The following is a 25,818-nucleotide window of genomic DNA, read 5'->3' on the forward strand; positions in this document are numbered from 1 at the left end:
TCATGTATTGGCAGCTGTGATTGGCTACACATTCCTGCTGCACACCCACTCCATGTTTGGATACCAAAATGTATTCTTCACAATTTATGCATTCTCCTTGGCTAACACCAAGGTAGCCAGGGCAGCATCAAAAGTAAGAATCAGCTCTAAGTATCCCATCTCTTGTGCAAAAGGTTGTGCTCAAGCACCTTGATTAAATAGTTGACTTTATCAACTGCTGGGAGCTCACTGGTGAAAGCCACTGATTCTACAAATAGATCAACACATTGACCAATACGCAGATAAACTCTGGGGCTTTTGTTTTAGCTCCGAACGAGACATGATGTTATTGCATTTTTTTTGTTAATAACACCCATGAGGAAACCCAGGCAGCTTCGATACCATGGGAGGTAGAAAGGGAGAGTTTAACTCTTTCTCTCTCTGCTACAGTCCTGACAACAATCTCCTCTCTGGACCAGCTACTTCTTGTCAGGAATTCAAGCCTTATCAGGAGAATCTGGCCACTCTCCAGGCACCCGGCTTGATCTCCTTGTTGACCTCCCTGTCTGCGTTTCCCGGCAGGATACAGGCTAGGTCGCGATCGGCGATCCTCCTCAGCGTGAGAAGGACACACCACTCTTCCCTGCTCCCCCCAGGGAGGGGAAAGAGATAGACAGAAATGTATTTACATGTTTTTATTTCTGTCCTTGCAGCGTCACAGAAAACACGTCTGCTCTCCTCAAACTCCAACAGCCGAGAGAGTAAAAAACTCCTCCTTCTGTACTTCCTGTACAGCTCATATTACACTCTGAGCTAATTCCAGTGCTCTGCACAGTGAATAGACTGTCCCTCTGGTTCCCACGGTACAGCCCCAACATTCCCATCATGTTTTGTTTTCCAGCTAGCTGCAGCTCGCTGCCGCATTGCTTCTATATCGTAACACTTCTATCTCAAGGGAAGCTTCTATTGGCACCAAGGCACCAAGGGGAACCTCTCATTACTCGTGACAATTATATTTACATAGTTCATGCCACATATAGCTTTAGTTTTACCACTGTACCAATAGATAGTGCTATGGTTCATCTGGTAGCTACCTTTAAGCAATGGGTACAATAACTTAACAGAAGTCAAATAAAAACTTCAAATTGCCTCTAGTACTATGTGAACAGCTGGTTACAAAAATCACAGGATATCTGTCAGTTAGACAAAGATCTGAAATGATCCTGTGGAGTTTGTGGCCAAAACTGAAAGCCAGAAACTTGTGTTATTGGTTTTCTGGCAACCTCCAGAACCTCTCTCCCCATTAGTTTATCTGATCCTATCATTTCTCAAGTCCAGCACTACATCTAACACTTCCTATCATTTTTCCTAAGGTTGTGACCTAGAAATTTGCATTGGGCTAAATTAAGGGAAGTCCAGAGTGCAAAGAGGAACTCAGGGCAAGAGTTTCAGTCAGAGCAAAGGCAACCATGTGCAACGTGATCTTCTGTATCTCCCCTGTACAAAATGGAAGCTGACTTGGAGTCATTTGAAAAAATAATAATCTTGCATTCGGTAAGCCCTTTCATTCTTCTTTGCAGTGGCTTGAAATCTAAGTTCATATATAGCTAACCTTGTGTTTTCTGAACTCTTGGACTGGACAATTCAAATGTCATCATCATAATTGTACATGCCATGAAAGCAACACAAATACGAGGCATCCATCCAGCGCTTCAAATCTAATCAACATTTTCTCAGTCCCAGTTCAGGTTCCCTTTTCTGGTTTATGGTTTCATGAGACACTCCTGGCCACGGCAGGACTGCAACCCAATCTGTCTGACCAAGAAACCTGCAAGAGCTGAATCAAAGTCACTGAAACAAAAAAAGGGGGGGCAAGAGAGCAGTGTTTGCTAGATGCATTCTTGGATTACTGAATACAGACAGTTTGGCCTAAACTTCTAACATTCCCAGGCCTAAACACATTGGCCCTGGTCCAGAGAGAAGAGATCAGTGCCCGGAAATAGGCTTCTGTGTGCAGATCCCTCCTAGAACACATGCAAGAGACTACTGCAGGAAGGGAAAGAAATTGACCACATCCATCATAAAAATGCTTATCATTTATATACAGTGGTGCCCCGCAAGACGAATACCTCGCTAGACGAAAGGGTTTTGCGGTTTTTGAGCTGCTTCGCAAGACGAATTTCCCTATGGGCTTGCTTCGCAAGACGAAAACGTCTTGCAAGTTTGTTTCCTTTTTCTTAACACCGTTAATAAGTTGCGACTTAGAGTGTGGTAGCCTTTTTTGAGGTTTTTGGTGATTTTTGAAGCTTTTCCAAAACTTTTCCGACACCGTGCTTCGCAAGACGAAAAATTCGCTAGAAGAAAAAACTCGTGGAATGAATTAATTTCGTCTTGCGAGGCACCACTGTAGCACTTCAGTGTTCAAATTGCTGCTCTGTGCTGAATATCTCTCTCCCTCTCTCCCTTTTTGAATCTGGCATCACCCCTGGTAGCAATGTGCAATGTGTTGTTAATGTTTACAAGCTGCAGTCAGCTAGTCTATAGGCTTGCTTCTTCCATATTTCTGCTCCTTCCATTGTTGTTCTATCAGCAACAACCGAATCATCCATGCTACTCTCCACGGGGAAGAATTCATCTGCAATTACCTTGGGGACTGTGACTGCAGAGCAGGGGTGCTGTACTTGACAGCTTAGCACAGGGATTGTCAAAATGGCACCCTGGAGGTCTTCCCCTGGTGCCCACAAAACCTCTGTCCCCCTAATGTCTCCTTGGCCATTAGATGGTGTGGGCTGCTGCTTTCTTCTCCCATGAACAGTACATAGAGCTGAAGGAGGAAATTAGAAGAGTGACATTTTCCCACTTCCTCTTTCAGCTCTATGTACTTTTCCAGGTTTGGACTTATAGTGGTACCTCGGGTTACAGACGCTTCAGGTTACAGACACTTCAGGTTACAGACTCTGCTAACCCAGAAATAGTGCTTCAGGTTAAGAACTTTGCTTCAGGATGAGAACAGAAATCGTGCTCCGGCGGCGCGGCGGCAGCAGGAGGCCCCATTAGCTAAAGTGGTGCTTCAGGTTAAGAACAGTTTCAGGTTAAGAACGGACCTCCAGAACGAATTAAGTTCTTAACCCGAGGTACCACTGTATTCTACTAGACGTGGCTAGAAGTGGTTGAACCCATGGCACTCCCTAAAAAAATTGCAATTGTGCCCACAGGTATGAAAAAGTTGTTTAGCATTTGCATCCCACACACCTTCTACAGTTAGGGGGAGAGAACACACAGAATGTACCTATAGCAAAGACAGGCCAGTAATCCTAGTGTTACCCAGTAGTTGGAAGGGCACCCTTGGTGTCTTCTATTGACCCTGCCTGAAGTGTATTAAACAGAGATGAGCAGTCCCAGAGAGAAGCCACAGCTCAGGGACAGAGAACATTCACAGTTTCAGTCCTTGGCATCTCAAGTTCAAAGGTATCAAAATGGGAGAAGACCATGGAGAGCTACTGTCAGGGAACTCCTTGGCAAAAAAAAAAAAGTCCAATGGTTGAAGCCAATGAAATCATTCAACTCATGGGATGATGTCTGCTTGTGGCACAGAATGTCCCCTCCCTCTCCTCCCTGCATGCACACCTCCCCAAATCTACTTTGAGGGGTTCTCCCACTCTCCAGAGCATATGGGGGGTTGCATACAGAAGGAGGGGAGAAGGAGGACAGGAGGTCTAATGCAATATGTTCCTTATGATCCTGTTCCTTATGTTCCTATCAGCTGCAATTCATTGGAGCATCCAGGGGCATTCCTGTTAGAATTCCTGCTCCATGATTGCAGTCATGGGATTGTTGTCTATCACATGACGGTGTATGTTTTGACTCCACAGAGTGGGAAGTGACGGAGACAGGATGTTTGTGTTACTGTGTTCCATGAAGTGGGACTATTGTCCTTTGTTCTTTTTCTCTTTGCTGTCTGATGTTAGAGAGAGAGGGAGCCATGTTGCAGTGCTCTGTGTGTGTTTATATGTAAATACAGTGGTACCTCTGGATGCGAACAGGATCCGTTCCGGAGCCCCGTTCACATCCTGAAGCGAATGCAACCCACATCTGTGTGTGCGCAGGTCGTGATTCGCTGCTTCCGCGCATGCGTGTGACGTCATTTTGAGCATCTGCACATGCGCGAGCGGCGAAACTCGGAAGTAATGCGTTCCATTACTTCCAGGTCACCGCAGAGCGCAGCCCGAAAATGCTCAACCTGAAGTATATTTAACCTGAGGTATGACTGTAAAGTAGATTAGCCAAAATGCTGAGTTGCTGAGGTCTGTCACGCAGGTGTGCAAACTCTGTGGATCCCTAAGTGTGCCGGTGTCAGTTGGCATCGGTCACTGTGATGTTCTGGCTGAAGAAAGCTTATGAAGCTCCCAAACGATCAACCAGGTGAGAGGGAACATGTCAGTAGGGGCATGTGTCTCTGCCAGGGTCCTACTCGAGTGTAGGCCAAACTCCTGACAGAGATACAACAGTCTCTTCACAGATTACCAAGAGTACCCATAGAGGTAGGGGGTGAGATTGAAGCCTTCAACCTTTCTTCCACCTCCTACATGCAGACAAATTCTACTCTCATGTGATGTTTTCTCTTGGTTAGAGAACATACCCTTTTCAGGATTTATCAGCTGCGTGGGCAGATTCTATGAACTGCTTTCTGAAGGTATGCTGAATGAGCATAGAAGACAGGAGACAGGACAGTGGGTGTGCTGTGCTTCCACACAAGCGGCATTTATCAAATTGTATGAAGATGGCAATGGTCTCCCTTCATTTCTTGATCAAACTGGACCACCTGGCGAATGCTTGCCCTCTAGAGGACAAGATGGTGCAATATACTGGAAAATAAGCATGACAAATAGGCAAAGATGCTTTTCAGAATATGACTGAGCAATTCAAAGGTGAGTCTATGCGGTTATCCATTGTGCATTTCAACCTTCTCACAGGTTTAGTCAGTCTGCCAAGCCTTCAGCAAAACTCACAAGCTGCTGTTGGCCACAGCTGCAGATTGTACTGTCCCAAAGGTGCAATTTGTGGTCATGTGCCGTATACCACCCTGGCTCAGTTTAAAAGTCCTGGCACCAGTTGAGAGCTTTGAGGATCAAGCTGAATGCTTGCCCAGTTCTTAGCAGCCTCCATTCCCACCACATGACACCAGATGCATTTAATATAGCTGGGATTCTAAAATGCTCCTAAAGTGCTGCCATGATTTAAATTGCATTTGCCGGACCCGGCAAGGAAGGTGGAAATGCTGTAGATGGGACTTCCAGTCCCCATATTTCAAATGAAATGATGCATGATAGTCATATGCTAAATATGGTTTGGAATATCACTTTCAAGCCATTGTCTGGAAAATGTGAGCAATCCACCACTCGCCCTGTTGAATGAAGACCAAGAGCTTGTGAATTAAACTGCTGTCAGTTGTCGAAGGGTGAAGACAGGTGCAATCTTGACCTGCCAGCTGCAAACAGAGCAAGTTCAGTGCTTGCAAAGAAGCAGCCCAGACCACATTGCGATCATCCATTAAGAAATGGAAAAGTAATGGAGTGCTTTATAAAGAGAATGGGTGGCTTTTCACTCAAATCATCCTGGTTTGAATCCAGCCTCAGTCAAAGAGACTAGAACTTAATTTGATGATGTGATGGTAAAATATTCAGCTTGTATGATGCTCAATGGCCCAAGCCATACTGCCAGAAAAAATAAAACTTCCCGCACAAGTCAACTTTGGTCCAAATGGCAGACTCTTATTTTATTGGATGGGGTGAGGAGGTCAAAAATGGGTGGGTGGGTGGGGGCTCAAGAAGAACACACATATTGGCTGAAATAATACTACCAATAAAGTTCTCCTGAAGTCCTATTGAAATGAATGAGACATAAATGAGTCACAACTTGTACAACTGATTCCAATAAGGTTTAAGGACTCCTAACTTTCTCTGGATTTGAGATACCAGATTTTGGGTTGAGAAGATCAGAGAGAGAGAGAGAAACAAACAAACAGGCAGACATGGAGACAGGATGAGCCCCATAGAAATTTGAAAATACTGCTATGGGGAAACTGGTGCCCCAGTATGAAGAAGCCTTCAAGGAATTGTGGGTCAACCTGCAAATAGAAAAAGGACTCCTAGCCTCCCAGGCTTATCAAAGTTGAAAAGCAGGCTCTCATGAACAGAACATTTATCACTCGCTAGAGCAGAATGATTTCATTTATGACCCCTACAACACAGTCCACAAGGAGATGTGATGAATAAGCTGAGACATTCTGTTTTACAGACCTGTTGACTTTGCATTGTGGGGAACATTGAGCCAGTTGCAATGCCGATTAGAAACTGCACACCTGCACATTCTTAGACAGACAGGGAAATTCTGGGACTTTAACTCTCTGATTATGCCATTTTCTGCAAATGGGTTTTTTTGGTAATTTTTATAACACTTCCCCAATGAATGTGTATTATTATTATTTTTTGCAGGATAATAATTCTTCATAGTAGTTTGCAGCAGAAGATTCCACAGAAGGCTTTAATTTTCTTTTTAAAAAGTATTTTAACAATTAGTTTATAATTAATCTTTATTGCATTATCTAAGGATGCAAAAAAAAAAATATCAAATCATGAGATTAGTGATCAGATTTTCTGCTTTCCAACTCCACCTTTTCCCAATTAACCCCCTCCCCAAGTTGCTATGATGAAAATGAACAGGTAACATACCACTCTCAATGCCATGACTGGTTGTGCTAAGCAATTGTGTTTTGGCTAAGCATTTGAGTGATCAAAACAGAGGACAAATGACCTGGACATGCCAATTTGTAGAACACCTCTAATAACAACCTTTTGCATCAGATTAATTATTAATACATTCAAATGATTTTGCGCAATATAGTATAAATGGAGAGATATTTTACAATGCCCAATAATTAATTTGTATAAAACAGGATCGGGCTATATGGTGTAGTGCAGTGGTCTTAAACTTTTTCAGAATCAAGAGTCACCTTTAATCCCAACTTTCAATATGTTTAATCCCATATTCCTCCACTTACATTTTGCTTTCCAACTTCCTACCACTTTCTACCTTACTCAACTGAGCCAGGAGTCCTTAAACACCCAATGCTGAGAGCAAAGTTCTCAGGGGGAGCCATTTTAGATTCTCCCACCCCACTCTCCATATGATATGACCTCCTTCTGTCATTGTGCTGGGAGGAAACTTAACATGTATCCAGTGCTTTTTTCTGGGGGGATGCAGGGGTATGCATACCCCTAAACATTTTGTGAATCTTTGTACGTTTGTCCACTTACTGTATTTATTTTCCCTGATTTGAACTATAGAATGGTGATTTTCTTGAGTCAAAATGAGAGTACTCCTAAACATCTTTTTTTTTGGGGGGGAAGCACTGCATGTATCTCTATATTCTTCTTAGATAGGTTTGATCAAGAATGAAGCTTTGTGGTGCAAAGTATTTGACACCACAGCTAAAGCATCCTGTTGATCTATACAAGGCCATTTGGTACCTTCTCAGTCTCCTTGTTTCTCGATTTCTCTGTCCTCGAACTGTACCTCCTACTCTCATAGGGCTACTTTCCCTTTGTTAGTACCTGCAACAGGCACAGACCTGGTGGGTTTTTATGCTTCTGGCAGGACTTCAGATTGCAGAGCTTCCCTTGCTTTTGGCCCTCTCCAGTCCTTGATCAAGAGCTCCCTTGTGCATCCAGATCGAGATGCCTGTTTAACTTCTGTCCGCAGCATTTCAAAGTGATTAGTCAGGTCCTGGATTGTGGCCATCGGAATATGACTTTTTTTTATTAAAAAAAAAGCACAGTTCCTCCCATATTTTCCTCACCCTCCGCATCTGGAAGACAGATAATAACTCCCCCAGTGTCTTGCTTCTCCTTATTCTATATTAATTTCAGTTACGAGGTTAAGCTAATAGCTTATTGCTGGCTGGTGACTTGAGGAAAGCAGAATGGGATCCATTGACTCATTGTGGGGCAACTTAACCACAGAGGGCCTTGAGAGATGTTAAGTGACCACAAAATGGCTTTTGGGTGGCAAAGCCCCAAACTGGTCAAATAGTACACCTGTGTTGTCAAGCTTTTAACCATATCTTGAGTTTCCTCTACAATTAATAGCTTTGGCCATTTCCAGTCCAATAAGTCAGTCTTGTGACAGTCTGAATTACCTGTAAGATAATTGCTGGCCAACTTTTTGTCAGTGCAAACTTCCATTACTAAAGCCTACTAAATCCCTAGGTTTTCTAGCCTCCAGCTGCATTGCCATAAATAAGTTGCTTGCACTCCTGAGGAGCTCAACTGTTAAACTCATCTGTAGGTGCACTGTGCCTTCAACTCATCACTGCAAATTCACCGGAGTCCATCTCTTCTTCATTTCAGATTATCTCAAGTTTCTTCTCTCGAGAGAGACCTAACACTTACATCTCTAACTCCCTCTTTCTAGGGAGGATCGCAGAAGACCCGAGTTTGTGAAAGGAATGAAGACAGGCAGTGAAAACTTCAGGCTTCTCATCCTGTCAGTAGCAGACTTGAGATATCGTTGTCTTGGTCTAAGTGTTTGTTTAATGTTCTCTCAGCAGCAGACCTTTCCAAAAGCTCCTTTCACATTCTCAGGCCGTCTGTCACGCAGGATTGCCATATATGTACAAATCATAACATATGTTCTTTCATTTTAAAGGACTCGCTCAAAGATGTTTGTCTTTCCGTCAACGAAATTTGTCTTCCTTGTGATGAAATGCACAGAAACTCCACTTTCGGGCTGCACGTCGCACCATCAAATGCTTTTAAGAAACTGAAATCTTCTTTTAGAGATGTTTTTATTGAGTGCACATCCTTTCTGGCCACTTAGAGGCACGCTTCCCTCCTCACAAATGCATCCTCTTTTTGTTGTTGTTGTTCTATTTGTTCAGTGTTTTGAGCATTAGCAGAAGTTAAGCAGCATTGCTCATTTATTCCACCTGAAAATGCAGCTCCAATAACGTATTCCAGTAATGCAATGGGTACAGTCAGTGCTTTTATTCTGGGGCTACTCAAGCATACACAGTACTGGTTCCAGTGTATCATTACAGATTTAAACTGTTCATCTTTTGTATGCTGGAATTTTGACCCCCCCCCCCAATTGTACTCCACTTGCAGACTATTTTGGATACAGTACACACAAACACACTCTGTCATCCACCTGAAGATCTTCTTCCCATTGATCCCTCCCCTTCCATGCTTGTGACCCAAATGTGTGACTGCGACAAGGATACTCCATGCAGATACTGAATTGTTTAACTTTCTTCTCATCTCAAAAGTGGGAAGAAAAGGAGGACACATGCTTTCAGCATAAAGTGCCCCTCTCACAAATCACATCATGAACATAGTGGAGGCAGTTATAGCAGGTAACTGGTGCAGGTAAAAATGTCTGAAGCTGCCTTACATTTCTCCGCAGAACTGACATCTTCATTTATCAGAAAAACAACAACACAGTCATCTTTTATGTATATAATCACTTATCCTGACATGAAAGAAAAACCCGTTAGTCTTGGCATGGATTTTTGACTCCCTGACAACTAAAGTCAAACGAGACAAGGATTCATAATTGGACCCCGTGTCTATTTCAATTTCAAAAGAAGCTGAGAGAATTTGATTCAGACTAGCAGTGTGGGGAAATGCTCTGAATATGGAAAATGGTATGGTATGATAATTCCCATTTTCACTCTCTCCCATTGCTGCACTTACAAAGAATTGTACAAGAAGATCTGGTGTCTCACATAGTTTTTCTCCTTTTCACCCTCTAGCAATCTGTAAAACCTGTGGCTCTGCAAGTGTGGCTGGACTCCAGCTCCCATCATCCAGTGTCACCCTGACTGGGACTGATGGGGGCGGGAGTTCAAAATCTGTGGAGGGCCACAGATTCTCCACTTATAAAAGGAAAACAAATGCTATAAGGTAACGGGTTGTAGGAGCATTGTTTAATTATGCACGTCAGAGAAGGAAACCACCAACACCTTTCTCCCTCCCTCTCGCTCTCACACACAGTCAGTTTGTATGAGGTGGAAGTGATAAAAATAAACAACACAACAGGAAGGCAACAATTTAGCTGTGTGTCGGATAATAAAGACGTTAACAATCAAAGCCAAAAGCAGACAGTATGGTGGGGGAGTGTGTTTGTGTGTGAAATACATTTGAAACATCATCCTGTGTGAAATATTGTTACTTGGCAGTTTATTGAGTGATTTTTATATTCCACGGGCCAATTGTTGATCTTTGATTAAATGTTACAAGGATTTAGAGCTAGTATATGGCCACTAGGGGGCACCCATTTTGTTTCGTGTAAGCAATTACCATTATATTCTAAAGAAATATATTAAAATGCACAATTTGAACATATTGCTTTTCAGAAAGTTAGGAATGGAGAAAGCTGCCATATACCTAGTCACACCAATGGTCCATCTCACTCAGTGTTGCCTGCACTGACTGGCAGCTGCTCTCCAGGGTTTCAGGTAGGGAGTCTCTCCTAGCCTACCTGGAGTTGCTGAGAATTTACCCTGGGATCTTCTACATGCAAGGCAGATTCTCTACCGCTGAGCTTTGACCCTTCCCCAAGCAGTTTCTGTTGCCTCTTCTTGATTTCCTAAATGAATTTTAGGAACGAGCTTTTGTGAACAGCAATACCTCGCTATAGAAAAGGGAATTAGCTGTTTCTCCTCCAGCACAAAACCAGGTTTTGTCTTCCACCCAAGCACAAACCCTGTGTGTAAGTACAGAAAACCATAAGTACATAAATGGGGAACGACAACACATTTGCCCATTACTTAAACGTGTGCTAACTGCAGCCAATCCTGTGTTTTGCATTAGTCTGTGGTTGCTGCAGTTGCATCCTTAGTTACTGGCTTATTCTATGAAAGGAAGGAAGACCGGTCTGTCCATGCTATAAGGTTTTGTCTCTACTCTCAACTTTTTGTCTAGGGGACTAGATGGTTAATCTGTTTTCAGAGTTTGCCTTCAAACCTTGTTCATACTGAAAGTTGTGTTCTCTTAGGTGGGGCGAATCTGGCTTTCTTTCTTTCTTTCTTTCTTTCTTTCTTTCTTTCTTTCTTTCTTTCTGTTGTACTGCTTCGAAGTTTGCAAAGACATCCATTGACTCGTGTGAGATTTCTCATCTTAAAAACAGTTTGAATCAGATACCACACACAGAGCTATAACTTCAGGTAAGCAAAATATTAATGGCACCTGCCAGTGAGGGACAACTTTCCCGCCCACCCCCCAAATAATGCTCTTTGGAGCAGTGTTATGTCATGATGTAAATATTATGCTGGGCATTTTTCTTTGAAACAACAACAGTGGCCAAAACTCACTGATGAGTTTTGCTGCCACCCCTGAAACCAGCTGAAACAACCCACCCATTTTTGCAGCCTGAATACTTGCATGTGCAACAAGGGCTGTCTCTTTGCCCCTCAGTTCCAGTTATATGTGTTTATGAAAAATTCAAAAGCAATCAGCGGTATAAAACTAACCCAACTTTAAAACGGCAGGGCACCGAGCATAAAAAGGCTTAGTGATTTTTCACTGAAGGCAGTGGAAACAATCTTTCCCTTGTGAAGGAATTTACAACGGAGCTGGCATTTATTGAACAAGTAATCAAAAACATCTGAAATCACTGCACATCCATCAAGAAGCTTCATGTAAGGAAGTTTGGAGCATTTCTCTTTGTCTGAAATAGCTTCTCAGCAGCGCCCGGCCTTGGAATGTAAGCTTACCTGAGACGATCTGAGCCTCTCTGCTTTCTATGGCTCTGGCCTTCCAGCAATTGCAACCTCTGGAGAAGGAAAAAGGAAGAAGGACCCGCTGCTGGCTAGGAATGGGCCAATCCGCCCATTTCCAGTCACATTTCCACATTAGTTTGCAAATTTTTAATTAAAAAAAAAAAAGTTTTCGTGAGAACACACCAGCATTTCAGTTCTCCTAACATGCACATTTTGCTTGCGATTTTGCCCAGCATACACAGTTTTGCAAAACAGTTTTCCTGGAGACTGCCATCTCCCCCACCAAGGGGACCATCTGCATTTGCTGCTGGGGGATTGACAGCCATTTTATTCAGAGGGTGGGGTTGTTTTAAATTGCTGTTAAATGTTATATGTTAATTCGGATCCTTGTATTTGTATTTGCTGGCTGGAGTATTGTTTAGGGCCTTTTCATAGAATCATAGAATAGAATCATAGAATCATAGAGTTGGAAGAGACCACAAGGGCCATCGAGTCCAACCCCCTGCCAAGCAGGAAACACCATCAGAGCACTCCTGACATATGGTTGTCAAGCCTCTGCTTAAAGACCTCCAAAGTAGGAGACTCCACCACACTCCTTGGCAGCAAATTCCACTGTCGAACAGCTCTTACTGTCAGGAAGTTCTTCCTAATGTTTAGGTGGAATCTTCTTTCTTGTAGTTTGGATCCATTGCTCCGTGTTCGCTTCTCTGGAGCAGCAGAAAACAACCTTTCTCCCTCCTCTATGTGACATCCTTTTATATATTTGAACATGGCTATCATATCACCCCTTAACCTCCTCTTCTCCAGGCTAAACATGCCCAGCTCCCTTAGCCGTTCCTCATAAGCCATCGTTTCCAGGCCTTTGACCATTTTGGTTGCCCTCCTCTGGACACGTTCCAGTTTGTCAGTGTCCTTCTTGAATTGTGGTGCCCAGAACTGGACACAGTACTCCAGGTGTGGTCTGACCAGAGCAGAATACAGTGGCACTATTACTTCCCTTGATCTAGATGCTATACTCCTATTGATGCAGCCCAGAATTGCATTGGCTTTTTTAGCTGCCGCGTCACACTGTTGGCTCATGTCAAGTTTGTGGTCAACCAAGACTCCTAGATCCTTTTCACATGTACTGCTCTCAAGCCAGGTGTCACCCATCTTGTATTTGTGCCTCTCATTTTTTTTGCCCAAGTGCAATACTTTACATTTCTCCCTGTTAAAATTCATTTTGTTTGTTTTTGCCCAGTTCTCTAATCTGTCAAGGTCGTTTTGAAGTGTGATCCTGTCCTCTGGGGTGTTAGCCACCCCTCCCAGTTTGGTGTCATCTGCAAATTTGATCAGGATGCCCTTGAGTCCATCATCCAAGTCGTTGATAAAGATGTTAAATAAGACCGGGCCCAAGACAGAACCCTGTGGCACCCCACTAGTCACTCTTCTCCAGGATGAAGAGGAACCATTGATGAGCACCCTTTGGGTTCGGTCAGTCAGCCAGTTACAAATCCACTGAGTGGTAGCAGAGTCAAGACCGCATTTTACCAGCTTCTTTACAAGAATATCATGGGGCACCTTGTCAAATGCCTTACTGAAATCAAGGTAGGCTATATCCACTGAGTTCCCTTCATCTACCAGGCTTGTAATTCTGTCAAAAAATGAGATCAAGTTAGTCTGACATGACTTATTTTTCAGAAATCCATGCTGACTATTGGTGATCACAGCATTCCTTTCTAGGTGCTCACAGACTGTTTGCTTAATGATCTGCTCCAGAATCTTCCCTGGTATTGATGTCAGACTGACTGGGCGGTAATTATTTGGGTCCTCTCTTTTCCCCTTTTTGAAAATAGGGACAACATTTGCCCTCCTCCAGTCTGCCGGGACTTCGCCTGTTCTCCAGGAATTCTCAAAGATGACTGTCAGTGGTTCTGAGATCACATCTGCCAGTTCTTTTAATACTCTTGGATGCAGTTCATCTGGCCCTGGAGACTTGAATACATCTAAACTAGCCAAATATTCTTGTACTGTCTCCTTAGTTATTCTGGGCTGTGTTTCCTTTGCTGAATCATTTGCTCCAAATTCTTCAGGTCGGGCATTGTTTTCTTTATCGGAGAAGACTGAGGCAAAGAAGGCATTGAGGAGTTCAGCCCTTTCTGTGTCCCCTGTTTGCATTTCACCATCTTCTCCTCTGAGTGACCCCACTGTTTCTTTGTTCTTCCTTTTGCTACGAACATACCCATAAAAGCCTTTTTTGTTGCTTTTAACCTCTCTAGCAAGCCTGAGTTCATTCTGTGCTTTAGCTTTTGCTAAAAAGCAAAACTCCTTTTGTTGGGGAGTGTATTGTTTAGTGGTGTGTATACATTAGTATTGTTAATTGTTTTGATTATTTTTTATTAAGTTTTTTGTGTGCTTTGTATATTGTAACTTTTTGTTGTGAACTGCCCCAAGACCTACAAGTATAATTTATTACACATGTATCAAATTATAATGATACCTTGGATGTTAGTATATTATTTTTGCCATATATGCATTCTTTATAGCAAGATGGCTGCAGTTAGTTCATGTATTCAAGTGGGAATTAAGTACGGTAAGTTCAGTTTTGGAGCTTTGAAGATAGTGGGTAAAGCAGTATTTTTGCTTAATTTGTTTGCTTTACACTCCTTTTATGGCTTTTAAAAATGCAATTGTTTTTATGCTTAATTCTGTTAACTGTTTTTAAAATGTTCTTTATTAACTTTCAGATTTTTAAAAGTTGCATTGAAACAAGTGGACAAAAATGTGTTGTGGAAATAAATATGTTCTGCAGCATGAACAAATGCATGTATATCCCGACTTTTTGCTCCATTGAATTTGGTAGGCTGAGCCATACACCCGAGGAAGCACATAGTATTCCATTCATCCTCAGAAGTCTGGGTGAGCATTTTCTGTAGCAGCCACTACATTATGGAATTCCCTCCCCACAAAGGTGTGTCTGGCCCCTTCATTGTACTGCTTTCATCATATACTGAAGACACACCTCTTTAACCTGGGCTTGGACACCTGAGTTATATATTTTTAGGACCCACTCTAGTTGCGAGCATAGTTTGTTTTAAAATGCTTTAATGATGTGTTTTATATTGCTGTAACCCACCCTGGGACTTTCTAGTGAAGGGAAGGTAAATAATAGTAGTAATAATAATAGCAATCCTTAATTGCTGCCTAGTATGAAAATGAACTGGTACCACTGAGACTGTTAAATCTTGCGCAGTTAATTGGATGATTCAATTTGGCACAATCACTTCACTGGATTTCCTCCCCTAATGAGCAGATTCCCTGTTCTCCCCAAATGGATGTAGCAAACTACCAATAATGAAGTCAACCATCCCATGCCAGAAAATGCAGATGTGCTGGGCTTTGCGCTAGTGACTCCCAATGCCGAGTCCACGGAAAGCTTCAGCCAGGAATAGGTACCACGCCCAAAAGAGCCACAAAAGCTGTTCTTCTTGCTCACGCACAAAGCATGAACCTTCCCAACACTGGGACAGCATTCATATCCAAGCCAAGAAGACCAACAAGAGCAACTGGGTGGGAAACAAGGGGAAATATGAATACACCATGAGTATACCCTTCTTCCATGCTCAAAGGAAGAAGCCAGCCATGAAATTCTGGTCTCCCAATGATCCCCTCAGGTGATTATAGAGGATGGGACAAAGGTAGGCTGCAGGCACTAGATTCATGGAAACATTGCACCCAACTCCCTAATGATTAAGCTGTGTGTGGTCTGCACTAAGACTTCAGTACTGTAGCTCAAGGTTCAGTACGACATCCTGGCTTTTAGAAGAACAAAGAACGAAAAAGTCTGGATTGAGCTACAGTGTGACAGCCATTATCAGAAACTGTTTCTGTGTGTTTCCTAGGACAACTAGGACAACATTTCTGTGTGCTTCCATAGCAACATAAACGTATTATGTCATAATGCAAAATACATCCACTATATACGGAAAAAATTTAAAATGGCTTGAACAACAGGACAACAGGACACAACTAGGAATCACGGTTCATATCTAGCAGATTTTCTCCTGGAATACATGTAATGTCAACCAATACTTAAAAGGTATATTGCTTAATTAACATTCATGGAGATAATGGATTTCCCCCCTCCTGTGCAAATAAAACTCATATTTGGTTCTGGTTTCTACATTTCTTTGTAGTTATAATAGACCTTATAAGACATCTTCATTCTTTACTTTGCCCTCTCCGTGTGCACCTGAGATGCATCTACATCTGTCATCACTGGTCATTACAAAACTTGTTGAATGTCTGCTGTTATCATTTGGGAGGGTGCAATGCCGAAACTGTAGAGCTGCCAGTATCCATTGATGCAAAGAGGTTTGAAAGAATTATATGGAGAAGAATGCAATTGTGACTGAATTTGGCTTCCCAAAAGGAAAAGGAACGTTGGTATGAGTTTCTGGAAATGCGATTAAACTTGATTGCCTTACCGCTGTTTGGTGACTGTTTAATGCAATTCAAAATTCCACTTGTTCTCCTCAAACAAGACATAATTGCACCACAAGGTTCTTCATTGCATCTTGATCAGCTTAGTACTAATTAGCAATAATGTCTTATTTTATTATTTTAACACTACTATGCCACCTCCTACACCAGCTCCAAGGCAATATACAGCCAATTTAAAAATACGTATCCAACACTCAAACTACAAAAGATAAAACCAGCTGGTAACTCAGGGCAGTGTTTCAAAGCACAGTAATTTGCTGGAGTCAAGCACTTGCAAAGGCTTGAACTACAAAGTAATAATAATAATAATAATAATAATAATAATAATAATAATAATTTACTTTTAACCCACCTATCTGATTGGCTTGCCCCAGCCACTCTGGGTGGCTTCCATATGTGTGTGTGTGTGTAATGAAACATCAGACATTAAAAACTTCCCTATACAGGTCTGCATTCAGATGTCTTCTGGAAGTCATATAATTGTTCATGTCTTTGACATCTGATGGGAGGGTGTTCTACAGGGCTGGTGCCACTACTGGGAATGGCCTGTGCTAGTTCCCTGTAACTTCACTTCTTGAAGTGAAGGAACTGCCAAAAGGCCCTCAGAACTGGACCGCAGAGTCTGGGCTGAAAGATGGGGGTAGAGACGCTCCTTCAGGTGTACATGTTGACAAGGGCTGAGGAGAGATGTAGTTCAAAACATCTGGAGGGCACTAGGTTGAGGGAGGCAGCCCTGGTGGATTTTTCAAGTAATCCTCAAGGTTTCCAGCAAACCTATTTTGAAAATCATAGCAGTAAATACACACTGAGTGGATGCTGGGCAAATAGAATAGTTTTGTAACACTCCATGCCAAACTTCATCCCTGTTCACCATTCAATCGTAATTTTGCCATCAATATACTTTAAATTAGATCTGGGACAACACCAGTACATTGGTCTAGTCTAGAGTGACTCTATTGGAGTGATATCATTTCAAGAAACTATCCTTCAGGGTCACTTCAGCCCCAGAGCACTTTCAGAAGAGAATGAACTCCTATATTTCAGAATTTACCACTGAAATGATTTACCAAATGGTGGCATGGATGGGTCTCAGACCTCAGCTATTCTCTCTCCAAAATTGACATGCAGGGCAACCACAAAACATTTTCTACCTCTGAAAGCTTATTTCATGACCTTTTCTTAGAATAATCTTGCTGGTCTCAAGATTGTTGCTTTTTGGATCAAAATTCATAGCAGCAGAACTGGTAAACATTTTCTTTCCCTCCCTCCCTCTTTTTCCTTACATAAGACAATTCCAAGATGATTTCAAATTAAGGTAGATTTTCTGCCTTGCATTGGAGTTGTTCAAACTTGTCTAAATAACTGTACTCTTTGGCTCACACCATTTTAATAAGCCCCGGGTGTATTAAGCCAGATTATATGACACATGTTAAGGTTCATGTTTGATATCAAATTAAGTATCTGGATGATTTATGGAAAAGACTTCACCTCCCTTTCCCCCACATGAGGTTTAATACTAATCTTCAACTAGATCTTCCAACACTTTCTGAATTTAAACCTTCCCCACTCGAAACTGTCAATGTTGTTTTTAATTTCACATGAGACTGATACCCAGCCTTGCATCTGTTATTATTCCCTTGACTTCTCTCTCTGGGAGTAAGTATGAGTCTAGAGTATATCAGTGTGATTACTGGAGGCTGCTAAATTCCTACGGTTAAAAAAAAGGAAAGGAAAGAAAAATGACTTTCCTTTGTCTCATAGCAGGATTTGATTACACTATTACTCTCTGCATTAATGTGCTATTTGGCTATAAAGGGAATTGCTGAAGAGTTTGTCTTCAAAATCCAAATGCATTCCTTGAATATGTGGAAATCCATTATTAGCTCTTACCCACAAGAAGGAGCAAATCAACTAATATTAATGTCAACAAAGCTTCACCTGGATTCTGTTTTGTTGACAGAGGTAGAACTTCCATCAACTAGCTTTGCCGCAACACAAGGTTGTTTTACTGAAGTCTGGTTGCATGACATCTTTTCATTCATGGCATTTAAAAACAAAACAAAATGGGAAACATTCAGTTTTAAAAGCCACCTGTGGAAACTCAATATTTCCACTTTTCAGCATGTTTGGTGATTTTTGACCATTTACTTTTTTTCAGAGCTTGCTTGCAATCCCTTGTACTTGATGCCACTTCCGCAGCGAGCAGAAACAGGTGTGGGGTTTTCATCTCCTTATGCAATTATGCGAAACGACCTCTTGGGCATTGTGTGCAACATCTAATGGGTTATTCTATTGACTTTTTCTTTTTTTTGGAACAACAACAACAAAAGAAACTACAACCAAGTCTCATATATTTTCAGAAAAGGTGTAAGGCACAGCTTTCTGCATGTGCAAGAAAGGTGCAGGTGGACGTCTGGGCTTGCATGTGCACCATGATGCTCACGAAGATCACACTGAACTGGAGGGATGTGACTTCTAATGCAAACAGGGGTGCAGCTTCCTACCCAGATCCGCTAAGTGACACATCAACTCTACCAGGTGATGTGATTATATGTCAGGGACTGGACTGAGAGGGACGAGACTGAGGTGGAATGGTGGAGATCACCCACCCTCCTTCTGAACTTCCCAGAGAAGAGGAAGGCAGTATTGAATTACAGCAGTGGTTTGAGGAAGGCCACAGCTCAGAGACAGGTGAACAGAAGAGTTAGGAGGTGTTGGGAGAAGAGAAGGGGGAGACAGCCAGCTGACACATTATCACTGGAGAGCATTTCTGGCCCCCCCTTCCTCCCAGAATTCAACGTGCATTGAAAGTGAAAGAGCGAAGGACTCCGAGACAATTAGCCCCTGGTGGCCACCATAAGGGGATTTGCTGTTGCTAGGAAGGGAGGGGGCAGCAGCTCAGTTGGAGCAGCACCATTATTTTAGAGACAGCGTTCTTTTCTCTCTTTCTGTGAATACTGAATAAATCATGTGGTAAGAACTCTTTCGGTTATCTGCCTTTTGACTGTCACCAGGGGAAGGAATCATAATTCCCCGAAGCTTTGTCATTAGAAGGCCAAGCCTGCAATCCTAAACACATCTACATGGGACACAATGGCACTTGTGGGTAATGTTGTATGTATGACACTTCCCAAACCAGGAGTGGGAGCACATTGGATGCTAAGTAAATGAGTGTTCACATAGCCATAATGTATAGCTTACACTCGCATCCTTAAAAAACAAACAAAAAACAAAAAACACACGTGAATAGCAGGTGCAGGTCACATAGAAAGCTGAGTTGTACCATTGGTTTGTCTAGGTCAGTATTCTCTACACTGACTGGCAGCAGCTCTGTAGGTTTCCAAACAGAGGGCATTCCCAGCCCTTTATAGAAATGCCAGGGATTGAACCTTGGACCCTCTGATTACAAAGCAGGTGTTCCACTATGGAGGTAGGGTCTTTCCTCATATACTGATTTCATCAGAACCACAAAGGGGGCATTTTTCCTCAGGGCCATGATGGGAAAGGAAAGGGTTAAGCTTCCCCTTTCCTGCTTGCTAAGGTTTTAAGGATAATCCTGGGGGCCTGCACACACACACAGTCACATTTGGTTCAGCCCTAAGGACTGGGTCAATATTTGAGACACTTGTGGCACTTTAAAGACTATGAAGCACATTGTGCCAAAAGATTTTGTAGGCTCCAGCCTGCTCCGTTTGATGTCTCAGATGACCTGGAAATTTAAGGCTTATTTGCAGAAGAATCTGGGTTTTATTTGTTCTAGAGCTAATCCAAATCCAGCCTTTTCATTTGTGTCCGGTGCCAGGTCTTATAACTGGAGTATGAGAAATAAAAATAGCTGAAAGTGCTACTGTACACAGCATTCAGACCCCACACATCACAAATCAGAGGAAGAGCTTTCAGACAAGTGAGCTGGTTCCCTGGATAAATTTAAGGCCTTTAAGCCCTTTGTACCTGATATGAAGCACTAATAAGAAAAGAAACAGCTTTGCACACTGAGACTGTTACAGTAGAAGGGCTTCACACAGGCCCATCCAGAGACTACATGGAGGGAGCTGGAGGGCACATGGGGTTGTGTCTGCCCCTCTCAGTATTTCGCCAGCAGACACCCATGCATTTGATATCCCTCTGAAAGAGTTTTACACAGACACACATGGACACTGATGTGATTTCTGCAAGATGTGCCCTCAGCTCTGCCACTTATTTCCATCTAGCCTGGGAGGATGGAGCCCTGGCTGATTCTGTTGCTGCTAAAGGTACCAGAGACTATACTGATGTGAGTCTGGAGTCTGGAGTGTTTGGGATGCCCAGAAACAAACAGAAGTTGGGTGGCGTTTAAGGGTTTCTGCGTAGAGAAAATACATGGACTCCTTACGAGAACACCTTACAACATATAGTACATCAAAAGCACAGTTCCTGTTTTGGAAATGTGATGTTCATTGTTCTTTGATTTAAATGTCAAACAAAATATTTTTTTTAAAAAAAAGGAAGGAAAAAGAGAAGAGAAGAGAAGAGAAGAGAAGAGAAGAGAAGAGAAGAGAAGGTGCAGAGGTTGCGAGAGCACTGTGGCAGTGAGAGGACAAGGATAGCCACTGCAGGCCAGCAACTACAGAAGGTGGCTGGCTTCTTTTTCAAAGTAAACAGATATATTCTGGTTGTTTCCTAAAGGGCACAGATTGTCAGGACTTCACCTTGCTTAAAGAAGGATCTTTCCATCTCAAAGTTCCTGCATTCCTCCTGAGACACTTGCGAGATACCTGAGACACCTACCGATGCAGAAACTGTCTGCTAGGGATACTCTTATGTATATATCATTGGGACTGGAGCGCTCCGAAAGCCTGTTCTGTATCCGAGGCCATTAGTAACCCGGAAAGAGCAGGCAGCTGTCATCACTTGCAAAGCACTGGCTGGTAAAAGGATTACGGGAAGATTTTGCTTGCTGAGTGAGCATCATTACTATGGACGGTCGAAAGCGTCAGATGGAGGCAGGGATCTTGAAGCTGAAGTGGCAGAATCCTTTCTTGTCCATTGTGCAAGTTGCTTAAGACAGCATTGTGTCTTATTCCATGTTATCAGTCCCATATACACAAGTGGACTTGTATGTCCGAGCCCCAAGACTCTTTGGCACTGTATTCAAAACACACACTTTTGTTTTTTTCAAAAAGGGGTGGGGGAGTGAAGTTTGACATCTCAAAGGAGGGGGAAATATATTAGACATTTGCAAGCCCATGTGCTTGTTTAAAATGGTCATTAAATCTGCATGTGTTTGTGTGTGCCACATGGATGGGGGCAGCATGTGTTTCTCCTCTGCTCCACAGCCCCAGGGCAAGTGTCTGTTGGAATGGAGTGTTCAATTTTTGGCAGAGAGAGGACAAGGGGGAGAGATATTATCTACCCTCCTGCTGCTTTTTCTCAACCCTATAGATAGGGCAAGGATGGTCCTCTATGGAGAACAGTTGCAGCCATAGCTGTCAACGTTTTCCTTTTTTTAAGGGGAATTCCCTTATTCCAAATAGGATTCCTCGCAAGAAAAGGGAAAAGTTGTCTGCTATGCTTGCAGCATTTGGGATTTTTTAGTTTAGAGAACCGGTGAGCAAGAGCTGACATGACAGAAGTTTATAAAATGATGCATGGCATGGGGAGAGTGGTGAGATGCTAGAACTCAAGACTATCCAAGCAAGCTGAATGCTGGAAGATTCAGGGCAGATAAAAGAAAGCTCTTCTCCACACAGCTCATAGTTAAACCATGGACCTCGCTCTCCCAGGAAGCAGTGATGGTCACTGTCAGGGAACTGACATTGGAGCCAGAGGCGGAGGGAAGGCTCCCAAGTGATGCTGGAGAGGGACCCAGCAGGGAGAGAGGCAGCTCATCAGCTGGGGAAGGTAATCAGCGCAACACCAGGGACAAAGGGGGGCAGATGGGGGAATCGGCGAGAGGGCTCCAGGACTCCTCGCCGGACACCAGCGGGGAGAGCACGGGTCCTCCGCTACCCACACCCTCCCTGCGCAGAAGACTTCCGCGCAGGGAGAGTAGGAGGAGACTTGGCGTCAAACAGCTTTTATGCTGGAAAAGGTTTAAGAAACGCCCACTGACGGATTCTGCTAGCGACTGAAACAGCCACGAAGTGAAGGGCTGTCCAGACAGAAAAGGTTTAACAAGGCAACATAACCAGGAGAGGCGGCAACTTACGCACGAGCAACCCCTATATTCATTACAGTCACCAACTTGGATGGCTTTAAAAGAGGATTGGCCCAATTCTTGGGAAATAAGGAGACCAGGAGCTACTGATTTGGATGTCTATGTTCTGTCTCCACGGTGAGAGGCAACAAGAAACCACAGGAGGAGAGAGGGCTCTTGTGTTCAGGTCCCACAGTCATCTGGTTGGCCATTGTGAGAACAGGATGCTGGCCTGATCCCAAAGGCTGCTCTTATATTCTTACTTAGTTTATTATATTTATGAGCCAACCTTCCTCCTCAGAGCCCCAAACCATGTATAGCACAAGATAAGCCAACAAAATGCATCCCTAAATAAGTCACTAAAACCCTCATTAAAATGGCAGTCACTTAAAAAACCCCCACCAAATCCAGAAAATTCTATTAATGATGACATTACATTATCAAGGACGCGGGTGGCGCTGTGGGTTAAACCACAGCGCCTAGGGCTTGCCGATCAGAAGGTTGGCGGTTCGAATCCCCTGCTCCTGCCAACCTAGCAGTTCGAAAGCACGTCAAAGTGCAAGTAGATAAATAGGTACCACTCCAGCGGGAAGGTAAAATGGCGTTTCCGTGCACTGCTCTGGTTCACCAGAAGCGGCTTAGTCATGCTGGCCACATGACCCGGAAGCTGTACGCCGGCTCCCTTAGCCAATAAAGTGAGATGAGCACTGGAACCCCAGAGTCGGCCATGACTGAATCTAACGGTCAGGGGTCCCTTTACCTTTACATTATCAAACTGAAAAGACCTGGGTGAACAAAAGCACCTTCAGTCGATGTCAAAATCCCAGCAATGAAGAATGCAGATCAAACTCCAGGGCGCGATCATTCCAAAATTGAGGCCCTGCTATGGAGAATGCTCTTCTAACCACCCTCTCACCAGAAATCCCCATAGAGACCATGAGCAGAGCACATACACACCAAAATCTTATGGATCAAGTCACTTGATGCTTCTGCAGGTACTTGAGCCCAAGTATCCTGCTGTCAGGGACTGGGCAGAGGAGGAATGGTGGAGACCGCCTCCCAAGCTTGACCCTTCCAGAGAAGAAGACTGTTCAGAATTGCAACAAGGGGTTGAGGGAGGTCACAGCTCAGAGGCAGATGATGGAGAAAGCTGGGAAATAATAGGAGAGGAAGCACCAGGAGAGCAACAGCTGACAGACACTGTGTCTAGAAAGCATTCCAGACCCCACCCCCAGAACCTGGCGAGCCTTGAAAGTAGTAGAGCAAAGGACTCAGAAGCAAAGGGTCCTCAGCGCCACCCATAGGGAAGAAGGTGACGAATGAGGAAGTAGGAGAAAAGGGGGGACAGAGATTTACTCAGGACAACGCTATTATTCCAAGAGATTTCATTCTCAAGCCTCTCTCTGTAAATATTGAATAAAAGCAGATGGTAAGGACTTTTCCTTGTCTTATCCGTTCCTGGCAACGTGTTGTGAGGGTCAGTTCCTCTGCCTCCTGGCACCTGCATATACTTCTCCTTGCCACAATGTTCTTCCTTGGAGGCAGGTGCTTTCGACTCTCAGAGACCCTTGGTCTTTGCGCTGGTGGTACAGGCACATGTTTCCCATCAGCTCTGCAGTGCCTGGGCAACTCTCACATATTTTATAACACTGTACCCACAGTTTAGAAATGCCCCATTGGCTGCGTTTCACCACATATTTCTGTTAAACAGACTTGCATAATTTAGATTTATCATTATCTTTTCATGTCTTTCATTTCACAGGCAAATTCCCCTTAGAACAATAACCCCCAGTAACTATATTAACCCATATGTGTAACCAAGAGAACTTTAAAGGACAGCCATCCTGCATACTGCTGCTGCAATATAGGTTAAGAATTGCAGATAACATTTTATCTGTTTGTAAAGAACTGCCTACATTCCATTAATCTGCCGCTGAGGATCTAGTCATCAGCAGAGCATTTTTCAGCAATCTTATTTTAATGAAACACGTTTGGAATCTTGTTTTAATGAAACACGTTTGCCTTTATATGCGGAGAAATAAAATGGAAGGGTTACATTCTTCCCTTCACAATATCACAAGCGGGGTTTTTTAAAATCACACACACACACACACACACACACACACACACACACAAAAGGAAGAGAGGGATGGAAAAAATCTAAAAGTGAAGAAAAATAAGAAAGCAGTAGAACCACCTGGACTTCTAACTGTAGGTCTCATCCCTCTTTCATTTCCTCTGGTTAACCGTAAGTCACTTTATATCTCCCCAGATGAGAAATTAGAGGAGAACATTTCTTATCCTTTGCAATCAGGGCTTAATTTTAAACACAGCATTAGAGTCTGGATAGATTATAAGTGACCAAAAGTAATTTCACACCATTGCTCTTTTAGTTAATATTGGTAGCTCTCGAACCGGTGTGAGGCTTAAGGAATTTAAGACATTTCACACTTGCTAAAATCCCTTTGCACCTCCGATGTCAGAATCAGAGTGGAGTAATGAACATCAAATCCTGTTTGCTGCTTTCATAGATTGCTATGCAGTGGAACATTCTTTAACCTCTTCAGGACAACCATAACCCACCCATTTCCCAAGCAGGAGGATGAAAGATACCAAGTATGCTTGAAAGAAGTGAGGTGAGGGAATGCACTCACCACATGATTCAAGAGCCCAATTTAATGCTTTGGAAAATAATGCTCCTTAGTCCAAGGCACTTCATGGACTGCCTGATTTGGCCTGGGGTCTATTTAAGCTAAAATAGAGCGGGTGGCTCTGTGATCTAAACCACTAAAGAGTGGGTGGCATTGTGGTCTAAACCACCGAATGGAACATCAGTGGTTCGAATCTGCACGCTGGTGACAAGCTCCTGTTGCTCTGTCCCAGCTCCTGCCAACCTAGCAGTTTGAAAGCATGCCAGTTCAAGTAGATAAATAGGTACCACTGTGGTGGGAAGGTAAATGGCATTTCTGTGCACTCTGGTTTCCATCACGGTGTTCCGTTGTGCCAGAAGCAGTTTAGTCCTGCTGGCCACATGACAACGGAAAGATGTCTGTGGACAAATGCTGGTTCCCTCTGCCTGAAGCCCGATGACCCTTTGACTGGACTTACAGTGAGTAAGAAAGGAATCACTTAATCTCTCTTATTGCTTTGTGGAGAAGTACTGTAGTCTGAAAACTGTAGAGATGAGAGATGTGCCCCTAGGTAGGAACCTACTAAATTACAAACAAATAGGTCCAGGGCCTTATATACTAGAAACATTTAAAGTTTTTTGTGGGGGGTGGGGTGGGACGAGAATTAAAAAGGATTTGCTTTTCAAGTAAAATAATTTCCCCTGTTTACAAGCTCAGCCTGTCAGCTCTCTCCATCCACCTTCTCCACCCTCTGGTAAATATGGCAAGCTTTG

Source organism: Podarcis bocagei, assembly GCF_964188305.1.
Source record: "Podarcis bocagei genome assembly, chromosome: 9".
Classification (NCBI taxonomy): domain Eukaryota; kingdom Metazoa; phylum Chordata; class Lepidosauria; order Squamata; family Lacertidae; genus Podarcis; species Podarcis bocagei.